The 20,750-nt window shown below is 39.4% G+C and overlaps 1 protein-coding gene and 2 pseudogenes across 4 annotated transcripts in view; 2 read left to right on the plus strand and 1 right to left on the minus strand.

Annotated features, from left to right (window-relative positions):
- The window catches only part of ZNRF1 (zinc and ring finger 1), a 92,861-nt gene that overhangs the window by 11,969 nt on the left and 60,142 nt on the right, over window positions 1–20,750 (plus strand). The window lies entirely within an intron of this gene.
- LOC149994226 (small ribosomal subunit protein eS25 pseudogene) lies at window positions 9,532–9,940 on the minus strand (annotated as a pseudogene).
- Window positions 17,492–17,664, plus strand: LOC149994227 (U1 spliceosomal RNA; annotated as a pseudogene).

The following is a 20,750-nucleotide window of genomic DNA, read 5'->3' on the forward strand; positions in this document are numbered from 1 at the left end:
TTTTCTTTTTTCCATACAAATAACCAGCTCTCTCAGCAACAAGTGAGGAATGTTAAGTAACTTCTTTTCCTACTGATTTGCAAAGCCACCTCTATCATAACCAAGTTTCCCTCCAGGATGGATTTGCTCCTGGGCTTTTTGTTCTGTTCCAGTGGTCAATTTGCCTATCCTTATGCTAATACCTTCTTAATTATTATAGTTTTGTCTTGCTGTGTAGAAAAGGGCAAATCCTTTCATCTTGTTCTTTATTCTTTTTCAAAGCTCTGTTGTCTAAATGGAGCTTTCTAGAGGATAAATAGGAATCCGGATAGAATCAACAAAATGAAGTACAAAGTACTGGGAACTGCTTTGTTTATAGCTGGTATTCTTAATGACAGGACATCTGGCAAACCAACCCTAATGGGCAGTTTCAATTTTTTCCCCTACTATAGTGCACAAACAATAGCATTTCCCTATTTCTTTGTATTGCAAACAGCAGAATAAACAGTTCTGTATATTACAGGCAACAACAATAAAAACAAAAACTGGTTAGCTATTTGGAGCACATTTTGCTTCCAGATAAATTTTAGAAACAGCTTTGTCAACTTCTCTAGGGAAAAACCTGTTAGTATATTTATTAGAATTAAATTGAATTTATTAATTGCCAACTCTAAAATTCAGTCTACCTATGAACCTGATGGGAGTAGACTTACAGATATAAGAGCCCTGGCCAGGTAGCTCAGTTGGCTAAAGGGTTGTCCCCATACACCAATGTTGTGGGTTCGATCCCCAGTCAGGGCACATATAGGAATCAACCAATGAATGCATACATAAGTGGAAAAACAAACCAATGTCTATCTGTCTCTCTCTCTCAAAAATCAATAAATAAAAATTAAAAAGAAGTGTTGTGTATTTTTGGTAGATAATTTTTTATTCACCCAAGGATATGTTTATTGATTGATGGGCTTCCTCCTATATATGCCCCCCAACGGGGGATTGAACTTGCAACCTAGGTATTCATATGTGCCTTGACTGGGAATTAAACCTCCAGTCTATTGGTATATGAGGATGACACTCTAGCTGAGAGCCACACTGGTCCGGGATGGCCAGGGCTTTATCTAACTTCTTGAGATGGACCCTATGTTAATGACTTTTCAGTCTCCTTTTCTAATGAAGGCATTTAAGGCTCTAGAATTTTCCTTTGAGTACTTTTTTGAACTGTAGTCCATGATTTTTGATATTTGTGTTTATTACTTAATCCTAGGTATTTTATAATTTCTAGCATTTTTTTGATTCATGAGTTATTTACAACTATATTTTTAAATTCTCGAAACATTTTTTAAGTTGGCTTCCAGCTTAATTGTATTATAGTCAGAGAGCATTTTGTGTGATAATGGTTTTTTGGTTTTTATTGATATTTGCTCTTACTACATGGTCAATTTCCATATATGAGATCTGTCCAGAAAAAATCCAGCCATTGTTAATATAACGAGAACAGTTTGTGTACATGGAACCTGGCAGCCAAGGAGAGTGCACTGGAATGCGTGAACAATGATGACTTCACTGTACTAGTCAGTGGGGCGGTAGATGCCATTGAGTGAGCCCGTGTACTGTGTAGCTGTCGCATTCAAAATAACTGAGCCAGTAGAGCAACAGATCTGCATCAAATTTTGCTTTAAGCTTGAACATTCCTCCGTGGAAACTATTGAGATGATTCAGAAGGCCGCGGCTGTGGGCAGCTGGTTGATTGGCAGCTTCATCACAACATCATGCCTGCTCATGCATCACATCTTGTGGGGAGTTTTTTGGTGAAACATCAAATAACCCAGGTGACTCAGCTCCACTACAGCCTAGATTTGGTTCCCTGTGATTTCTGACTTTTTCCAAAACTGAAATCACCTTTGAAAGGGAAGAGATTTCAGGCCGTCAATGAAATATAGGAAAATATGGTAGGGCAGCTGATGGAGATTGAGAGAACTGTGTGAGGTACTAAAGTGCCTATTTTGAAGGGGACTGAGGCATCATTGTCCTATGTACAGTGTTTCTTGTATCTTTAATAAATGTCTCTTTTTCATATTACATGGCTGGATACTTTCTGGATCGTATATATTATTTGTGCTTGAGATTGTGTTCTAATTGTTAGGTGATATTTGATTCTGTATATCCCTAGGTCAAGCTTATCAGTTTTGTTGTCAAAATCTTTCATATCTTAGTAAGTTTTAGTGTTCTCTATCTACCAAATGCCTGAAAATCTCTATGACTGGACTTGCCAACCTCTCTTTACAATTCTGTCAAATTTTGCAGTATATAATTTGAAGATCTTTTAAGTGCACAGTTGTTTAGAATTGCTTATATGTTCCTAGAGAATTGTTTTTGTAGAGAGCATTTTTACCCCTAATAATACTTTATCTTGATCTGTTTTGTTTGGCATTAAGGTCAACTTTCTTTTTGTAAATATTTGCCTGGAATATTTTCATATCTTTTAACTTTCAACCCCTATGTCTTAGATGTGGCTCCTGTAAACGACAGTAGGATTTTTTCCAGCCTAACCTGAGACTGTCTTTTTTAATTGGCAAGTTTAGTCCATTTTAAAAGTATGGTGGTTACAATTACCACTTAATTTAATATCTTATATGTTATTTAATATCTCATTAGATATATTGTTATTTAATATCTTGTTTTGAGCTATTTACCATGTGTTTTATTTTCATTTTCCTTCTTTCCTGCCTTCTGTTAGATAGCTTGGATTTTCTTTATTTCACATCTTCACCCTTATCTCCCTTCACTCCCTTTCTCTCTCTTTAAAAAAATCAATAAACATATCCTCAGGTGAGGATTAAAAGAAAAGCAGGTTGTGACTAAAAACTTTAAATAAATAAATAAATAAATAGATTTACCACAACCACTGAATGATGATTTAGCTGGATATAAAAATCTGGATGGGTTGGCGGTTATTTTTTCTCAGCAATTGCATGATTCTCTGTTTCATTATCTTCTGGTTTCTAATACTGCAATCAAGAAGTCTGCTTAGCTCTTAGAGTTCATCTGTTTTCTATTCTAGCTGTTTTTTAAATCTGCTCTTTGTTGTGCCCTGCAAATTTACTGTTGTTAGTTCAGCATTTGATTTATTTATCCTTCTTGCTATTTGTCCTTGAACCTGAGACTTCATGTCTTTCAAAGTATTTGAGAAATTCTCAGCCACCCATCTCTTCAAATTTTGCCTTTTATTCTCTCCCATCTTTCCTTTTGGAACTCTTTGAAGTTATACCTTCTTATTCTATCCTTCATATTTCTTAAACTCTTGTATTTTCCAATTCTTTATCTCTATATGCTACATACTGGGTAATTTCTTACCTCTACCTTTCATTACACTAATTCTTTCTTCACCTGCTCTTCAGCCCATCCATTAAATTTTAAATTCTATTGAACGACATTTTGATATCCTTGGGATAACCTGGTGGTTGTTTACTTAGCCTTTGGTTGTGTAAAAACAAACAAACAAAAATGAGTAAATCACCTGTTTCTATTATTCTACTTTTCCTCTTTGGGAAAGTAAGTGGGGTTGACTAATTGCTTTCTTTTTCCTCCTGTTCAAAAATTCCATGAAGCTGTATCACTGGTATTATAGTGCTGAGCAAATAAGCAGTATGAACAGGGAGGCAGGAAGCTGGAAGCCCATCATCATTTTGTTCTCTACTCACTGAGGAAGAGCTGCTCCTGAGTCATGTAGGGAAACCTTTCAGCACTGTACCTCTTGCGAGCTCACAGCTGTGGCAAGGACCTGTTTCTATAGCAACAGAAGGCTTAATCTTTTTCTGTACTCAGGATATGCAGAGGGAAGTTAGAGGATAAACTTTTACAGCTTTCCAATTTCTCAGAAGACTGGATTTATTCTCTTCCAGACAGCACCAACTCAGTAGCAACTAACCACATGTGGATATTTAAATTACAATTAATTAAAATTTAAAATTTAGTTTCTGAGTCACACTAGCCACATTCCAAGTGCTTACTAGCCACATATTGCTAGTGCCTAGTATGATGGGACAGCACAGATAAAGAACGTTTCTGTCATTGCAGAAAGTTCTCTTGGGCAGTGCTGTTCCGAACTCTTCCACAGTATTCTCCACCCCCTCCCCCCCGCCACAATGTTCTTAACACTACATAGAGAATTGATAAACGTGTAGTTCCAGGAAATGGATGAAGTGAACTTGGTGATAACCCAAATCTAGAAGGCTTTCTATAGAGTTACTGCTATTCTGCACCATCTGATTGCAGGAAGAATTCTGAGAGGATAGTGCATTCTAAGAATGATTTATTGGATGAAATGGTGAACCCAAGCCTCCTTGCATTACCTAGAATCTGGTGCCACGGGAAGAGAGGAAGCCAGTTAGGTAGAAAGGTGAATGAACGTCCGTCGGGAACATGAAGAAAAATTACTGCATGGGTATACCGATTTTATGCAGTTTAATTAAACTGAATTGGGAGGATGGATTTGTGAGGTGACTGGAGAAAACCAGCCCAAGGTCTTACTGCTTGAAATCTGACTCAGGCTGGAAATCCCTTGTAATGAAATCATCTTTGTCCACCCCCTTAAATTGCCATCTCATTCTCCTTTGAGCTTCTGTAGGGCAGTTACAGATTCTCAAGAAAAGAGATGCCTTCTTCCTTCCTGCTACAACGTAACACCCACCCACACCTTCTTCAAGCACAGCGCACTTGACAGCGACTGGACCCCAACTCACCTGCAAGTCAGAACAATGCGGGTCACACCAGCCCTGCCCCACAGGCCATGCAGAGACGGAAGAGCCACTGACCCTGACCTTGTTCTCTGCCCACTCTTTTCTTTCTTTTTTTTAAATTAATTAATGTGTTTGTTTGTTTATTTTTTAGAGAGAGAGGAAAGGAGAAAGAGAAGGAGAGAAACATCACTGTGTGGTTGCCTCTCCCTTGCACCCCCAACTGGGGACCTGACGTGCAACCTAGTTATGTGCCCTGCCTGGGAATCGAACCAGTGACACTTGGTTCGCAGGCCAACACTCAATCCACTGAGCCACAGCAGCCAGGGGTTTCTCTGCCCACTTTTTGTTACGGAGTGCTACACATGCTCAGAATCCCTCCTGATGCCTCGCTTCAGCTGGAGTGGGCGTGTGAGACTCGCCCTGGTCACTGTTGTTTGCTGTGGATTTGAGGCTTGGAGTGTGCTGTTCAAAGAGACATTGTGCTTGTTGAGAGCAGAGTTCCTATTATGACCCAAATGTGTTTGAGAAAAAAATTGTAAAAGCCTATCCTGAATATGTATGGCCCACAGTACAGAGTAGTTCCCTAAATAAAAGTGGGTCAATGGAGATACACATGAAAAAGGATGGTAATTTGGGGGATAAGGATAAAGGTAATTTGTTCTGGAAAAGGGTTTAATACTTACTTCATTCTGGTGATTTTTGTAGGGTTGGCAAAGGTAGCTTGGAGTTGACTTTCTGGAAGAAATTAACCTGAAAGAAAAAGATGGCTTATAAGATGACTGGGAGAGATTTAGAAAGAATCCAGAGGCCTCATCTGTAGAAGGAAAAGGAAGAAGTTGTAAAAAAGAAGAAAAATAAAAAGAAAAGCCCTACAGCATGTGAGCATGTGAAGGGATTAGAAAGGAAAACTAATAAGTGCTCTGCTGAAACACAAAGTTGACGGCCTCTGTGGTTTCTCAGTCAGAGGTTTTTTTGTTTTTTAAGCAAATCTGGAAGCATGTATTTTTTTTTTTCCCTCATCACAAAAGTAATTAGAATATTCATTATAAAGATTTCAAACATACAGAAAGCAAACATTTCCCATGATCCCTTTGGTATATATTTCTCCATATTTTTGCCCCTGTGTATGAATGGATGTGTAGAAAACATTATGCTTATATCATTTTACAACCTCTGTTTCTTATTCAATGTCATTCCATGTGCTTGTGTGGATTTTATGTTGTTTGGGGGCTTTTGAGGGTTGGGGGCCTCTGTAATTTCTAGTAACTTATTGTACTTGAAAGTGGTACCTGTTCACAGCAAATCACCTCCTACCCATCCCCAGCCATTGTGCCTATTTAGGTGAAGAAATCATGATAAAATAATAATAGACTGTCTATGAAGTTTGCCCAGAAGTGTTTTCACCTGTTTATCTTTTTGCCAGAGAGACCATAGCTACTATTTGGGCAAAACTTCTCTGTAAGTTGTTATAAGAATACCACAGGGAGAGATCACAAAGTCCCCTCCTGTAAATTTAGTCTGTTCTCATAGAGTAATTAAGTAAAGATCCGAGAGCTCAGCCCCACCTGCAGAGGACATTTGGTAAATGAATTACACCAGGCAGTAAGATTCATAGGAGCCCTTGGTTAGGTCTCTCCCTGACTTAATTTCTGAAGCAATGCAAATGTCTAACTTGCTCCAGAGTTCACGGCTCCTTCCCATTTTTCTTTCTGATGGGGTGATTGCTTCTGCCATAACTAGACTTAGAGCCTAAGACATTTTTATCTTGGACTTACAATATGAGTCACTCTAGAAGAAAATACTGAGTGGGGACACAGGGGGTGGAGACATTTCAAGCCAGGCCTGTAAGAGGCAGCTAGTCATGGCTCTACATTAGCCAGGGGCTTTTCCTTCCTTGGGGTGCTGCAAAAATACTCAAAACAGGCAGCCTACTGGCGGGGCCTGCAGCAGTCCCCTGGGACCTAGACACTCGCCTGAGATCATATCCCACAGGGGAGTCTCGTGGGCTCAGTTCCCACAGCCCCATAGTCTGAGTGGCTGTCAGGTGACTGGCAGGCGCTGTCTGATTCTCCTCTCTCCTCCTGTGACCTGTGGGTAATAAAACAACCAATAACAAAGCATCTTACTTGAAGTGGAAAAGAAGTCTAGCCTGTTCCTAAATGAACATGTGAAATAGTCCTAAATTTAAGAAAGCATCCTCTTAAGGTGTGTGTGTGTGTGTGTGTGTGTGTGTGTGTGTTTTAAGGAGTCGTTATTCTATGTAAATATCTGAGCTAACTGTGGGTGGGAAGTAAAAGTGCTGGCATTGAAGCTGGAAATTGAGTTTAGGATGAATTTGAACCCATTACCCAACCACGAGGTCGATGTTGATAGAGTTCCTGTGAGCTCACAGCCCTTCTGGATGGCACTTGTCATTTCTCCCCTGCCCCCAGAAAGTGGAGAAACAGGAGCAGAGTGGCACGAGTGCTTGGAAAATATCTGTAATGATTTGAGTCTCAGCCACGTTTAATACTTGAGTCTTTGAACTCTTCACTATTGAGACTGTTGCTTTTACAACAATCTGTTTATCTTTTAGAAATAAGAAACACGCACAGTCTTAAACAGTAGCCTAAAATAACAATATTTCTAATTGCAGACATTTATTTATCGCTTACTAAGTGCCAGGCACAGATGTAAATGCTTCTTTCATATTAACTCTCAATTCTCACCGTGTGAGGTGGTTATTGTTACCGTTCTCATTTTACAGATGAACAAACTGAGCCCCAGCGGTGAGGGAATTTGCCTAACATTTCACAGCTAGAAAGTGATGTGACTCTAATAACTGGTATCCCTACTGCTTTTAAATTGTAATCAGTTTGGCCATCAAAAATTAAATTTCTGGAATCTTTCAGCCCTATGTCCTTCTTCCCAGTTATGAGCTAATAGCATTCTTTGTAGTTTTATAAAAATGGTGGAGAAATAAAACACATTTTCTTTTTTTCTTTCGTTTTAGTTTCCTTTCCCGCTCCTTGTGCTAGCCACTTTTTCTTTTTTAAGATTTCATTTATTTATTTTTAGAGAGAGGAAATGGGAGGGAGAAAGAAAGGGAGAGAAACATCACTGTGTGGTTGCCTTTCACACGTCCCCAGCTGGGAACCTGGCCTGCAACCCAGGCATGTGGTCTGACTGGGAATCGAACTGGTGACCTTTTGGTTCGCGGGCCGGTGCTCAATCCACTGAGCACACCAGCCAGGGCTAAAACACATCTTGTTATCTCAACCATTAGAGGTGTCACCCGTGGCTGCATGTTTCTGCTCTTTATCGTAACATCAATCCTCTGGACAATCTTTGATTCCAACATTGATCCTGTTTCCTTCTCCCTGTCTCACCCCCTTGTTGCCCTTGTTGTTTCTTTAAATAACTTAAATTCCAAAGTCAGTCATTATAATGACTGCCTCATGTAATACCCTCTCACTCCTCCTCCCCTCTTTTGCTTTGTCACACTTACTTGGCAAACCACAGCTCCTGCTAAATCCCAGACTGCCTGCTCTGTGGGTGTACTCCTGGGCTGGAGGAAGCACCCGGCATGTTCGCTGGCCTCACTCTCAATTCGTGACTGAGTGAAATTTATGAATAAATTTGGGGAGAATTAACAACTTAGTACTGCAACTTCCAATCCATGAAAGTGGTATTTCTCTACATTTATTTAAGTGAATTTTACAAACTCAGCAATGTTCTATAGTTTCCTAATAAAAGCCTTGCACACATTTTAAAACATTTACCTCTAAGTATAGTATTTCATGTTTTTAAAAATTATTTTAAATTAATTGTAGTCAAGTTCTCATAACAAAACTTACTATATTCACACTGTTGTGTGACCAATCTCCAGAACTTTTTCATCTTGCAAAACTGAAATTCTGCACCCATTAAACAACTCCCCATTTCTCCCTCCCCCAGCCTCTGGCAACCACTATTCCACTTACTGTTTCTAGGAGTTTGACTATTGCTGCCTAGTTCATATAAAATCATATGGTATTTGTCTTTCTGTAATTGGTATTTCACTTAGTATAGTATGCTCAAGGTTTATCCATGCTGTAGTAAGTGCTTGAGTTTCTTTCCTTTTTAAGACTGATTTATATTCTATTACATGTATATACACCATGTATTGTTTACCCCTCAGCAGACACTTGGATTCTTCCATCTTTTGGCTACTGCAAATAATGCTGCTGTGAACATGGGTGTACCACTATCTCTTTGAGACCTTGTTTTCAGTTCTTTTGTGTATATACTCAGAAGTGGTATGGCTGGATCATATGATTGTGTTTTTAATTTTTTGAGGAACTGCATACTCTTTTCCATAGTTGCTGTACCAGTCTACATTCCTACCAACAGTGCACATCCTCACCAGCATCTCTTGTCCCTTGTATTTTGGGTACTAGACATCCTAACAGGTGTGAGGTGCTATCTTTGCACTTCCCCAATGATTAGTGATGTTAAGCATCTTTCTTTGTGCTTGTTGCTATTTATATGTCTTCATTGGACAAATGTCTATTCAAGTCTTTTGTTCATTTTTAAATTGGATTTGTCGTTGTTGTTTTTAAGTTGCAGAAGTTCTTTATATATGCTGGATGTTAACCCCTCATCAGGTATGTGATCTGCAAATATTTTCTCCCATTTCATAGGTTGCTGTTTCATCCTTTTGTGTCCTTTGATGCACAAAAGTTTTTAATTTTGGTATGGTTCAATTTATCTGTTTTTACTTTTGCCTGTTTTTTGTTTTTACATCGTATCTATTGATTTTTGTTTTTTTACTGATTTAATAAAGTTTTATTTTTTAAAATACACAGCTTGTGAGACATGTTGTTCCTGCATCTTCACCAACAGCCGGGACATCCCCACCTTTGGTGTTTCTGGTGTAAATTACTTGAGCTCTGTGCTTTGAAACTAGTTTAAGTTAATAAGTCCTTTACTAAGGAGCTCCTGAAGGGCTGTCCTGGCCAAGGAACCGTGGATCTTCAGTTGCTCAGAGACAACAGCTGGGATTATAAGCTTGTAGTTGGGAACTTCCTTACAGAGTTTATCGTATGTTGCTTTGTCAAACCAGACTAGGTTATTGAGTTTGTCCCGAACTTTGCCTTTGGACCACTTCTTCTTTTTGGCTTGCCCCCAGATTTGTTCACTGGGTCTTTGTCTTTCTTGGCTGACTTTCCAGCATCTTTCTTCTTGTCGTCCTTGGGCAGCATAGCGAAACTCCTGGAGTGGCTGCTATCACCGTTTCTGAGATGTCGGACGAAAAGGAGATGGTATTTTTTAAAACTTCTTTTTCCTATAGTTTGTTTCTAGTCTGTGTAAGTACAACTGATTTGGGTATATTGATCTTGTATCCTATGACCTCGCTAAATTAACTTAATTGGTTTGCTAGGTTTTGTGTAGCCCATATAACTCTACATACATAATTACATTATCTGAAAATCAAGGCAGCTTTGCTTCTTTTCAAATCGGAATTCCTTACTTCATTGCACTGGTGAAGATCTCCCTTACAATGTTGACTAGAAGTAGTGAGATAGATACCCTTGGATTACTCCCAATCTTAGGGGGAAGCATTCAGGCTTCTATTATTAAATATGATGCTAGCTGTAGGTATTTTATAAAATTTCCTTCTATTTTAAGTTTTCAACGGCTGTTGAATTTTGTCAACATCTATTGAGGTGATCATAGGGTTTTCTTCCTCATTTATTCAGATAATATGATGACGAGTTACATTGATTTCAAAGTGTAAACTAGTCCAGTTGGTCATGACCTATATTTATGTGTGTGTGATAAAGAAAAGGCGTCTATTCACAAGCTACACAATTTTGAAATAACAGTTTTCCACATGCATTATTCACTTAAGCCTATCAATTGAGGCTAAACTGTTAACACCTGAGTTCTCCTGTCATTTCCCCCTATTAATTTTTTAGTTACCTTATTTCTATAGGATTAGTTTACAAACTAAAACAACATAAGATACAAAAGCTACACAATTTTGGAAGAATGGCAAGCTTCTGCCTCAGAGTCCATCCCCTCTAGAACACCCGAAGAAGAATAACCCTGTCACCATCTGCCAGGCCAGCCTGATCCTAGGCTGTGCCCGGAGTTCCTTCCTATCCAGAATACCTTCCGTTGGGAAATGTGGGCAGCTGGAACACGATCATCCGGGCATCCTCAAGGAGGAAGAGAGCATGATGTATAATTGTTTTTACATGTTATTTACTTCGGTATGTTAGAATTTTGTTAAGGATTTTTGCTTTTATGTTCATGAGGAATATGTGTAATTTTCATGAAATATTTTTGTCTTGTTTTGGTATCAGTAATGCTGGCCTCATACAATGATTTGGGAAGTGTTTCTTTTCTATTTCTTGGAAGATGTTGTTTGTGAAGTACTTTCTTTTCATTCTTCTTTTTTTTTTTTTTTCCATTCTTAATGTTTTATAGAATTCACCAGTAAAGCCTTCTGGGCCTGGAATTTTCTTTGTGGAAAAGTTTAACTAAAAATTTTTTTATAGCCCTTGCTGGTATGGCTCAGTGGATTGAGCGCTGGCCTGGGAACCAAAGGGTCGCTGGTTCAATTCCCAGTCAGGGCACTTGCCTGGGTTGCGAGACAGGTCCCCAGTTGGGGAAAGCAAGAGGCAACCACACATTGATGTTTCTCTCTCTTTTTCTCCGTCCCTTCCCCTCTCTCTAAAAATAAGTACATAAAATCTTTAAAAAAAATTTTTATAGATATAGGGCTGTTCAGATTATTTCTTATCAAGTAAACTGTAGTTGTTTTTTTTTTTAATGTAATTTGTCCATTTCATCTAAGTTGTTAAATACATTAGCAAAAAATTGTTTGTAATATTTCCTTTTCCTTTTAATGATTGTAAGGAGATTTAGAGATGACCCATTTTTCATTCATGACATTGATCATTTGTTCCTTCTCTTTTTTCTGATTAGTCTGGCCAGAGGTTTATTAATTTTATTAATTGTTTCAGCAAACCAGCTTTTGGTTTCATTGATTTAATCTGTTGTTTTTCTGCCTTCTGTTTTGTTGATTTCTGCTTTTTATTTCATTTTCTTTCAGTTTAATTTGCTCTTTAACAATTATTTATTGATTAATTGTTTTGAGAGAGAGAGAGAGAAACATCATGTTGTTCCAATTATTGATGCATTTGTTGGTTGATTCTTATTGGTTGCCTCTTGCACATGCCCCAACCTGGGACCAAACTCACAACCTAGGCATGTGCCCTGACTCAGAATAAAACCGGTGACCTTTTGCTTTGCGGGACAACACCCAACCAGCTGAGCTGCACTGGTCAGGACTGTGTCTTCCTTTTTAAAGTGGGTTTCTTAGGGAAAGCATACAATTTTATATATACTTTTAACTGGAATATTTGTATTTAATTCAGTTATTAATGTGATTGAATTCAAGTTGACCATCTTGCTTATTTGTTTTCTCTCTGTCTCTTTTTTCACTTTTTCCCCTCTTTTCCACTTGGACGAAGAGAATTTCTTTAATTATTTTATTTTATCTTTACTATGGATTTATTAGCTTTTTACCTCTGACTTTTTTTAGTGGCTGCTGTAGGTTTTACAATATACATCTTTAACATATCACAGTGTACCTTCAGTTAGTATTATATTATTTCACGTATAGGGTAAGAACCTTGAAACAGTATTCTTTCATTTATTTACTTTTAGCAGAAGATCTCTAAGTCCTTTATCACTGTCCCAATTTCAACCACTGTACCTGGGAGGATGTGAATGAGTAGGCCCTAAATAATAGCATTCAGATTTCACTTCATATAGCAGACATTGTAAGATCTTGAGCAAATAATATCAAGCTGAAACTTGAAAACCCCATATTATCTCATTTTTCTGGTTCTGTGGTTCAAGTGGCTAAAAGAGTGAGGGAAATTGCAGTATAACAGAAACAGGTGAAGACTGAGCTATAATTAGTAGGAGGTTGCCATTATCAGTTTAATGCCAGTTAGAGTAGACGATTCAACTTACTACCTTATGTAAGAATCAAGAAGGCTCACACACACTGAGAATTTTCAGTCTCCCTAAACCCTCGCAGAATGAAGCTCCTCTGTCAGCACCTTTTGAATATGTAGACTGTTTGCCGTGTTTCAACCAAAGCTCTCCTCTCTCTCAAGCAGGAGGCTCAAGGACGGACATGGTACTTCCCAGCGCTTGAGTGCTCACTAGCCAGCTCTCAGTTGGGAGTTGAGATCACTAAGACTTGCATAGCTGCTTTGGGCTCAGAGCTCTTCTCTGTAGTTCTCCTTTTAAGGATCCAGCTGTCGACAAGCACGGCCTGTTCTCTGGCAGGGAAGTTATCTGCTGTCTCATCCAAAGACCTTTGGACAACCTGTCCAGAACTATAGAAGCAACTTGATTCATTTTCTTTCCTAGATGTTGGAATTTTAAACACTTTAAAGGGATGATAATACCTGTATCGTACTTGGATGAGTAGGATTTGTCCAGTGCACCTGGGGGATACATATTTATGTATATATACATATGTTTAATTCCCCTAAGCGCTGTGAACTGAGCCATATGTAATTCATTTTCTTCATTGTGTTTGCCTAGAGCACATTCAAAAAAATCCTTGGGCTATGCAACACTTTATAGGTTCAGTGGCATTGATTTGGGAGGAAGAGAGATGGGAAACATGAACTTGACATTTCTTGTGTGCTTGTTCAGTGCTAGGCTTCCCATCTACAGAATGGGAAGTGACAGAGACAGAATTTCAATCTGCCTGACTCCAGCATCATCTTTTGCAGCCTTTGTGATGGGTGGCATTTTAGATGTGACTAGGTTTAAACTCTCATTCCTATTACAAAATTGACAGGAGGTGCTGCTGTGTAAAGGGAAGAGCAGCGTGGATGATACTATTGAAATCTGCATCTTCAGGATCTTTTGTCCCTTCTGTTTCAGCAAACTCTCAAGGGTGGAACCACATTGATAGGTTGGTGTGTAATGACAATCCTGTGCCTCATTTGGTTTACTTATTTATTTATTAGTTTGGCTTTTAAAAATTTTTTATATTTTATTGATTATACTTTTACAGTTGTCCCGATTTTTCCCTCTCTACCCCACCCTCCACCCATGCACCATAGTTCATGTCTGCGGGTCATGCATGTAAGTTCTTTGGCTACTTCATTTCCTATGCTATATTTTACACCCCATGACTATTCTGTAACTACCTATTTGTACTTCTTAATCCCCTCACCTCTTCACCCATTCCCCCAAACTCCCCTCCCATCTTGACAACTATCCAAACGCTCTCTGTATCCATGAGTCTTTGTGTTCTTCTTGTTTGCTTAGTTTGTTTTTTAGATTCAATTGTTGGTAGATTTTTATATATTTTTTGTCATTTTATTGTTCATAGTTTTGATCTTTTTATTAAATAAGTCCCTTTAACCTTTCATATGATAATGGTTTTGTGATGATGAACTCTTTTAGTTTTTTCTTGTCTGGGAAGCTCTTTATCTGCCCTTCAATTCTGAATGACAGCTTTGCTGGATAGAGTAATCTTGGCTGTAGGTCCCTCCTTTTCATGACTTTGAATATTTCTTGCCAGTCTCTTCTAGCCTGCAAAGTTTCTTTTGAGAAATCTGCTGGTTGTCTTATGGGAACTTTCCTGTAGGTAACTGACTTCTTTTCTCTTGCTGCTTTTAAGATTCTCTCTTTATCTTTAACCTTTGGAACTTTATTTTTATTATTATTTTTTTAACTTTTGGAATTTAATTATGATGTGCCTTGGAGTGGGCCTCTTTGCATCCACATCATATTTGGGACTCTTTGTGATTCCTGAACTTGCATGTCTATTTCCATCACCAAAGTGGGGAAGTTTTCTTGCATTATTTTTTCAAATAGATTTCCAATTTCTTGCTCTTTCTCTTCTTCCGGTACTCCTATGATGCAGATATTGGACCTCTTGAAGTTGTCCCAGAGGTTGCTTATACTATCCTCATTTTTTGGATTCTTTTTTCTTCTTGTTGTTCTGATTGGTTGTTTTTTGCTTCCTTACATTCTATATCATTGATTTGATTCTCAGCTTCATCCATTCTACTGTTGTTTCCCTGTAAATTGTTCTTTATTTCAATTAGTGTATCCTTCATTTCTGACTGGATCTTTTTTATGCATTTGGGGTCCTCACTAAGTTCCTTGGGCATCCTTATAACCAATGTTTTGAACTCTATCTGATAGATTGATCATTTCATTTTGTTTACCTCTTTTTCTGGAGTTTTGATTTGCTCTTTCATTTGGGCCATGCTTCTTTGTTTCCTCATTTTGGCAGCTTCCCTGTGTTTGTTTCTATGTATTAGGTAGAGCTGCTTTAACTCCATGTCTTGGTAGTGTGGCCTAATGTAGTAAGTGTTCTGTAGGGTCCAGTGGCACGGCCTCCCTTGCCACCCAAGCTGGATACTTGAGATGTGACCTTTGTGTGAGCTGATTACATCCTCCTCTTGTAGTTGAGCCTTGGTTGCTGTTGGCAGATCAGTGGGAGGGATTTACCCAGGCCAGTCAGCAGCAAGGATTGGCTGTGACCACTTGCCATTAACCTCCCCACGTCTGTGGAGGATCAGCTGTGCAGTGGCAGGGTGGCTCAGACAAGGGACAATGGCCTCTGTTCGCCTTGATGCCAGACACTTCAGTTTCTCCCTGTATGCCACTGTTGCCTTTCAAGCTGCTGCCCCGGTGCTGGGACTTAGAGGGAGTGAATCTGAGTCAGTGTGTGGGTTTTTAAAGAGGAACTGCTTGGGGATCCAGCAGTTTCTTCCACTGACTCAATCACTGCAGGTTTTTGCAGCCAGAAGTTGTGGGGACCTAGCTTCCTGGCACTGAAACCCTGGGATGGGGGGCCTGGTGTGGGGCTGGGACTCCTCACTCCCAAGATATCCCTCCCGAATTTTTATTCACTATACATGGGTGAGGAACCAGCCCATTCTGTGTCTGCACCCCTCCTACCAGTCTGGATGGATGTGGTTTCTTTAATTTCGTAGTTGTCAGACTTTCATTCAATTCGATTTCTGATGGTTTTGAGTGATCGTTGTTCTATATTTTAGTTGTAATTGGTTGTGCGAAGAGGTGAGCCATGTCTGCCTATGCCGCCATCTTGACCACAAGTGCCTCATTTGGCCTTTAGAAAGGACATAGAACATTTATATAACTTGTTTCTTTGATATAAAATTTGGAAAGCAACCAAAACTTTGCCAACAGATCTGGAAAAGTCTATAATAAGGAAGTAAATTGGGTTTGGCTTGTGAACACTTCTTTCCTCTGGTAGCTAGACTTCAGGTTCCTCCTGTCCTTGAAGTGTAAAGACCAAGTCCATACAAGTTGACTACAATCTGCATATAATTTACCTAGAAGAATGTTCGAGAGCAGACTTGAAACCTTTTTTTGGTGTCTGTTGCTAAGTCATGAAACCTATTCCACAACTTAGTGGACCGGAGCCATTAATACATTTGCTTAATTCCCGTGACTCGGGAATTAAGGCAGGGCTCAGCTGGTCATGTTTTCTCTGTGTGGCCACAGCTAGGACATCTCATGAGGTTATGGCAGTCAGAAGTGGGAGGCGGAACATCTGAGATGGCTTCACTCGCACATCGGGCGCCTTGGTAGGAACAGCTAGGAGGCAAGGACCTCTCTGTGTCCACATGGCTCTCTTGCCCCTTGCAGCTTAGGTGTCATTACATGGCAGCTATGTTCCAAGAGGTGAAAGCAGAGCTGCCATTCTCTCAGAATTACATGCTGTCACTCACTCCACATTCTGTGGGTCAACACAAAAATCCAACTGCCCCGTGACAAGAGGAGGGGGAGGGCAGAGGAGCCCGTGGGATGGAAAATATTGTTGCAACTGACTTTAATTTTTTTTTTTTTTTTAGAGGGGAAGGGAGGGAGAAAGAGAGGGAGAGAAACATTGATGTGAGAGAGAAATATCGATTGGTGGCCTCCATATGTGTCCTAACCTGGAACCAAACCCGAAAGCCAGACATGTGCCCCTACCAGGAACCGAAGAACAGCCAAACTTTCAGTTTGCAGGCAGACGTCCGGCCAACTGAGCCACACCAGCCAGGGCTGCAACTATCTTTAGATGCATAACCTACCATAGAATCCTTTACTTGGAGAGCTTGGGCCCCACCCTGGGCCAATTCAGTCAAAATCTGAAGAAACTGAGGCACTCTTAGGAAAGGCCTGCGTGTGTACTCTTCTAAGCATGTTCCCATTGAGGTCCTCAATCTGGCTCTTTCTGGTTCATGCAAACATGGAACCAGTGTGTGAAACCACTCCCCCCTCTCTGAGACATTGGTAAGAGAAATTGAAAATAATTTGTACTGTGACATTTTCTTCTAGGACACAATCCTGCTTCTATAAAATTTTCCCCCACCTGCTCCTGCATACACTGATGTTGAATACTATTGTTTGTGTGATAGTAAAATGTATAGTGACTTCCTTATTAGAACTGGGTCTTCTTCTGCATCTGTGTCTTCTGTAATAGCACAGCATTAGACTCCAGTAGGGGTATGGGAAATCATTGAATTGAACCATTAAAAATGGCACTGCTGCCCTGGCTGGTGAGGCTCAGTGGATTGAGTGATGGTCTGCAAACAAAGAGGGTCACCAGTTTGATTCCCGGTCAGGGCACATGCCTGGGTTGCAGGCTAAGTACCCGATTGGGGGGTGCACAAGAGGCAACCACATCGATGTTTCACTCTCTCTCTTTCTCCCTCCCTTCCCCTCTCTCTAAAAATAAATAAATAATACCTACCTGGCAGGGGAGATACGAAGGTGGGAAAGATCATGAAGGTGGCTTTCCCAGGGCTAGGCTTGTCCCTTGCACTCTGGATGTGCTGACCCCTGCGATTTCCCCACATGCAGGAAACTCGACTGCATGGTTTGTGGTCGTGGGGGACTGCGTTCGCGCGCTCCCCTGGCCAAAGAAAATAAAGAAACATACATACATACAAACAAACAAAATCTTTAAAAAAATACCTTCCCTCACTTAAAAAAAGTAATGGCACTGCTGCTGAGTGTTATCCAGTGCCTGTCAGAGCTGTGATCCTACAGAGCAGGCAGTTACACATCTCTGCTAAGAATTTAGAAAAACATGTGATCTTGCACTTGAACAGATTTAAAATTAGGTTCAACTTAAAAAGTGGCCTAAACATTTTTAAAGGAGAAAATATTTTTAAATGTGGAAGCATATTTAAAATACCTTGAATAAATATCATTTACTTCCCTGCAAATTACTTTATTTAAAAAGGCCTAGGGCCGAACCCTTCAGACTTTGAACCATTTAAGATGTAGGACATTTATTTTGTCATTGTCAACATAGGAAGACACAAATTTTACTCTTGAAACTACTTATTAAATCATTGGAGCCCTGGGTGGGGTGGTTCAGTGGATTGAGCACTGGCCTACAAACCAAAGGGTTGCTGGTTTGATTCCCAGTCAGGGCACATGCCTGGATTACGGACCAGGTCCCCAGTTAGGGGCATGTGAGAGGAAACTGCATATTGATGTTTCTCTCCCTCTCTCCCTCCTTCCCCTCTCTCTAAAGATAAATAAATAAAAACTTTTAAAAAATCATTGGTGTTAATAGCATTATAGCTCATGGAGTGCTAACCATGAGAGATTGATCATAAAATTCTCATTGTATCTGTATGAAGTATAGATTCCAAGGCCCTCGTTTTCTAAAGATGCAATATCATAGTCTCTGGTGGGACTTTGTAATTTGTGTTTTTGCTAAATGTTTCTGGAGTCTTTTAGAAGTGCAAATTAATGAGCCCTGTCCCAGGCCTACTGAATTCATATCTGAGGTTGGGGGATGTCTGGGGTGTCTGTGTTTAACAGGTTTTTCAAGTGATTCATACATGTGCTAAAATTGGAGAAACACTGTTAGAGAAAAATCCATTTTTTAGTTTTCTGCCTGAAAACTCTATTTCTACTAGAAAGTATCCCCCAAAAATTTTCACTGTGTATAGGAATCTACACTTAGGGACCCTCTAGGTAATGGGAGTGATGTATTTTTTTAAGCCCAAGTGTAATTTACATGCCATAAAAATGATCTATTGTGTATAATTCATTGATTTTTAGTAAACATACAGTTGCGCAGGTGTTACTAAAATCCCACTTTATAACACTTTCACACCCCCAAAAGTTTCGTTATGTCTGTTTGTAGTCAATCCCTGCTCCCACCCTCAGCCCCAAACAACCACTAATCTGCTGTCTCTGGATTTTGATTTTCTGGAAATTTCTTTAAATGAGTACAGAATATGTGGTCTTTTTCATTGGCTTTCTTCACTTAGCCAATGAGCTTGTTCCTTATTATTGTTAAGTAGTATCTTGTTGTATGAAATTATCGTATTTTTGTCTATCCATTCACCAGGTGACAGACATTTGGATTGTTTTTAGTTAACGGCAGTTATGAATGTTACTGTTGTGAACATTCACATACACGTTTTTGTGTGGACATGTGTTTCCATATGGTAGGTCTATGTTTAACCTTTGAAGAAATCAGCAGACATTTCCAAAGTGGCTGTATATCTCACTAATGTATGAGGGTTCCAATTTTGCCATCCTCACAACACCTGGTTTTGTGTCAGTCTTATGAATTATAGCCATTGTGCTAGGTATGTAGTGGTATCTCGTGATTTTAATGTGCATATCTCTCACGACTAATAATGTTGATCCTCTTTTCATGTGCTTGTTATTAGCAATTCATATCTTTGGTGAAATGTCTATTCAACACTTTGCCCATTTGTTTTTTATTTGTTGTTTGTCATCTTATTGAGTTGTAAGAGTTCCTTATGTATTCTGGATACAAGTCTTTTATTGGATAAGTGATTTGCAAATATTTTCTCCCAGCGAGTGGCTTGTCTTCTCATTTTCTTGTGTTTTTTTGAAGCGTAAACATTTAAAATTTTTATTAAATTCAATTATTAATGTTTTTCTTTTATCATGCTTTTGGTGTTTTATAGAAAAAAATCTTTGTCAATTCAAAGTCACAAAGACCTTTTCCTATGTTTTTATTTAGAAGTTTTATTTTTTGTTTTTAAAGATTTTATTTATTTATTTATAGAGAGAGGGAAAGGGAGGGAGAAAGAGAGGGAGAGAAACATCAGTGTGTGGTTGCCTCCCACATACCCCCAGCCGGGACCTTACCCGTACGTAACCCAGGCATGTGCCCTGACTGGGAATCAAACTGGTGACCCTTTGGTTCACGGGCTAGTGCTCAATCCATGGAGCCACACCAGCCAGGGCTAGAAGTTTTATAGTTTTAGCTCTTAACATGTCTGTTCCATTTTGAGTTACGGAGTGAGGTAAGGGTCTAAGTTCCTTTTATTTTTATTTTATTTTTTTACACATTCAGTTGACTTAGCACCATTTGTTGAAAAGACCGTCCTTTCCCGCTGAATTCTTTTGGCAAAAACAATTGGATATAAATGTGAAAGATTATTTCTGGACTCAGAATAGTTCTATTGCTTCATATGTTTATCACTATCTTGGTTACTTATAGCTTTATAGTAAGTTTAGAAATCTGATAGTGTTGGTTCTTCTTTTTCTTCCTTTCTTTAAGTAGTTGATTTTTTAATTGTATTTTTTTTTTCATTACCATTTATCTCTCTTATACCCTCTTCCACCCCTCCACCCCCCATCACCACACCGTTGTCCATGTGGGTCTTCTTCTTCAAAATTGTTTTGGCTATACTAGGTCCTTTGTATTTCCCTCTAATTTAGGATTAGCTTGTTGGTTTCTACAAAACTGTTGTCTGTGTTTGAATCCTGATGTTTTTCACTCAGGAGTGTTTGTGACTTTTCAGGGAGGAACTGAAACTGACTCTGCTCTGTGAGAGGCTGTAATGAAGGGTTCCTGAGAGGCACAATGTATGGGCATTTCTCCAGCTTAGCCGTGTTACATTCCACAGCTAGAGGAACACAGGCCAAGGCCGACTGCGGAGCAGCAGTGGACTGGGGTGTCCCCCCTCACCCTGGTAGTCGGCACACCATACCTACTTA

This window comes from Furipterus horrens, unplaced genomic scaffold (genome assembly GCF_987537825.1).
Source record: "Furipterus horrens unplaced genomic scaffold, mFurHor1.1.pri manual_scaffold_13, whole genome shotgun sequence".
In the NCBI taxonomy this organism is placed as follows: domain Eukaryota; kingdom Metazoa; phylum Chordata; class Mammalia; order Chiroptera; family Furipteridae; genus Furipterus; species Furipterus horrens.